Consider the following 3,534-nt stretch of genomic DNA (forward strand, 5'->3'; position numbering starts at 1 on the left):
AGGAAATATATAACTTTCACAGAAAGATGGAGCTTCCAATCTGGAGTGGAATTTGAAAGCAAATAAATATAATAAATATAAAAATAACTGTTTTGGTTTTGCTTTTTTTTTTTTTTTTCTACATGTATCTTTGTCTATTATATTCCTTATAATTAATTTGCAGTTAATTTACTGATAATTGTATGGATATTTTTTATAGCAATACAGAACGTAAGTCCATTGTGTACCATAAATCCACTGCAAATGGTTGGAGCAATGTGAAGCTAGTGGATTCAAATTAATAACTGAACTAGCCAGAGAAAAAGACGAAGACAATGGAAAGAAGAAATGGTAGTGAGCAATGTCATAAGACTCTCATTTGTATTTTTGTAGTGAAAAAGATGTGGAAGAATGAGCACGAATCTTAAGATGTTAATATTTATGCTTGATTCTCTTTGAAGAATTTGTTCTTTCTTTGTAAATTTTCCAGTTGTCTCCTTGTTTGTTCAGAATTAAGATGTTTCAGATAGCTCAAAGGTAATTTTTTTTCGTTGTTGTTTGAAGCAAGCACATTATTACTATGTTTTTATATGCAAACAGAAAATCCAACATTTTCCTAGGCACTGGATATCTTTCTTAATTTCAACATGTAATCTGAAATACAAGTGCCTTAAGAAATACATATTTAAATATAAAATACCCTGAGATGTCGTAATGCTGCTCCTTCATACCTTTTTATTTCATGCCACGCTCAAGTAACTGAATTAACAAGTGGCAAGTGTAAGCATGGTACAGAGTTAAATAGGCTTGGATCTAGAAGGTGAAGAAAGAGAAGTTAATTTCTAAAGTCAAGACTAATTTGCAAGGCCATTATCCTTTTTGTCATGGCATTTTGAGGATCATTTCATCCCCAAACCACCCACTGTTTTGAGCAACAAAGTGTTAGTCCTATTTTAAAAAAGGGTTATTTGTAAGATTTTCCTTTTTTGGTTGGGGGGGCAGATTATTTTTGAGAACTATCTAAATATAGCCATTCTAAATGCCTGGGATTAGTTAAGTTTTAGACTTAAAAAATATTTTTTAATATTTCAGTTTAAATGCCAGTAGACAAATAATTATTTTTGGTATAAACTATTTGTAGGATGGTCAGTTGGACTGAAAACTCATCGAAAAAGCTGATGTCATTGCCATCAGTGTCATGTAAAAAACATCATGCTTTTTTATGCAGCAGCAGACATATTTTCTTTTTTCCTTTATTGCCCATCTCTGTCCTCCAATAATTATGATTACTAAGGCAGAAAATGTGTTTTCCCTTTTGTATTCTGGTCTTTCAAATTGGTCTTGCCTTGGGAAAAACTTTCTGCTGTTTAGTTTTTGTCTAACCTACTGTGCTATCAAAATACCACAGAATAAAGTGCAGTTGGAGGTCAAGAAAATAAAACATATCCACCTACATGGCAGTTGTTTCTCATGAATACTTATGTCCTATTTACATATGTTTTCCTGTCAACATTGCACATCTAATGCAGCTTGTTTCAAGGGCTGAAATTCTATTCTCAATCCCATATCAAATTTTCAGCAGTTTTAACTGCTGGACCTTTCATTAATAGGGCAATTTCACATAAATCAGTAAAAGGGCTACAGCACGATTAAATTTCTTTTAAGATTTTATTTCCATTCTATAGTTCTGGAAATTAAGTAATAATACAATGAGTAATTAAGCATCTGAATTAAAAGGTGAACCTCATACTGTGTCACAAGTATTTTGAGGTTTGGTCTCTGTACATCATTCGAGAGAGAAAAGTAATTTATTAGCAGTCTTTCTTTCTCATGCTAGGCTTCAAAAATCAAATACCAACCTAAGAAATGGATAACTTCATAGCACACTTCTAAAACCATAACTAACACTTTCAATTGAATCTGAAATTACTTCAGTAATAAGTGTAATCACACCTCATTCAATTCCATAGGCATTTTGTACATGTTGGGGCCTCTAGAAAGCATTAGTGTCAGATAAAGGGAAATGAGTTACATAAATCACTCTTATAATTGTGATATTTCACACAGATATAATGTAATAACTGTATAAATATAGGACAAAAAAAAATAAAAAAAAAAAAAGAGAAAATGCATCTTCAGTATAAGAATCTTGAGGGTACCATTGGCCAAAAAGCTTCTTAAAAATGCTATATCCTCTGGACTGCTGCACTGCATTCATCTTCCTTTACAGTATTATAGTTTGGAGGTGTTGAAACTTGACATGTTCCCCTTTTCCAAGCACCTGAATGTTAATTTATTGCAGGAAAGAAAATAGCTGGAAGGAGAAAACCAACGTAATGTTCTTCCAGTTCCTGGTTTGTTGGTTTGGCTTTCACAGTTTGTTGTTGTGAGGGCCTTAGAGTTAGACACACACATGTAGATGTTATAAACCTTTACCACATTTTTTTTTCAAGGGTAAATTCCTTCAGTCTCACATGGGAGAGCTGTGTGGGTAAATCCCATGAATAACAATGGAATGATGAAATCTTTTTCAATGAAAAAAATTGTCAGAAGTGTCCATTAATTGTGTAATTAAAAGAAACATGGCAGAATTTTATGTATTTTACTAAGCAAGTGGGATCTTTATTACATTGAAATTCTGTCCTCATATATACCTATGTTTACTACCACTATCAGATTGAGATAAAAATGTATAAGAGGTTGTATTTTGTACATTTGTAATAATATAAATTAAGAATAAATTAAAACCCTCCAATACTAAATTTTGCTGAGAAGAATCCAGCAACAAGGGCTTTCCTTTTCTGAAATGCTTCCCATCACTTGAAAAGACTCAGTCTGGGACGGGATGGGACAGGACAGGACAGGACAGGACAGGACAGGACAGGACAGGAAAGGAAAGGAAAGGAAAGGAAAGGAAAGGAAGAAAAAGAAGAAGGAAGAAGAGAAAAGAAAAAAGAAAAATAAATATGAATAAGTTTCAAATCTGTTTTGACAGTCCAAGTGAATATGATATGGGTTTTTTTTGTTTTGTTTTGTTTTTTTAATGTTTCCTACCATAGTCTTGCTGGATCTTTTTTTTTCTGTAAATTAAAGCATCACCTAGCGTATCAGTGATTACGGTTATGTGTTGATTGCACTGCAAGTATGGATTAATTACTTATATTAATAAAATAATGCAGGTAAATTACCATGTTCTGTGCTTAAATTATAGCTTTAAACTAAATTAACAACCTTTTATTCATAATTCACTCTGCTGATGCACAAAGTCAATTTGGCACCAAAGACAGAAAAAGTTATTAGTGGATGTCATAGGAATTTGGTTATACAACAGTGAGTTTTCTACATCCCACTTTTATAGTCCAAGCCAGTAGCTGTAGTTTAACGACTTGAAAATCTGGTCCCTATTTGCTGATTCCATCTGCAATATTCCATTCAATTCCAGATAATTTTATGCCTACACTACAAAAAGCAGTTCAAGCAGTTATTAATTAGGACTGAAACTAATCTTTAATAAGTTCTGATACTGTTGGAGGATTTGAAATGGGCAGAGTTATT

At 32.5% G+C, this 3,534-nt stretch overlaps 1 long non-coding RNA gene across 4 annotated transcripts in view; it reads right to left on the reverse strand.

The window, feature by feature from the left end:
• Positions 1 to 3,534, reverse strand: part of LOC121077537 — a 64,411-nt gene that overhangs the window by 33,661 nt on the left and 27,216 nt on the right. The window lies entirely within an intron of this gene.

The sequence above is a fragment of the Cygnus olor genome, chromosome 13 (assembly GCF_009769625.2).
Source record: "Cygnus olor isolate bCygOlo1 chromosome 13, bCygOlo1.pri.v2, whole genome shotgun sequence".
NCBI lineage: Eukaryota > Metazoa > Chordata > Aves > Anseriformes > Anatidae > Cygnus > Cygnus olor.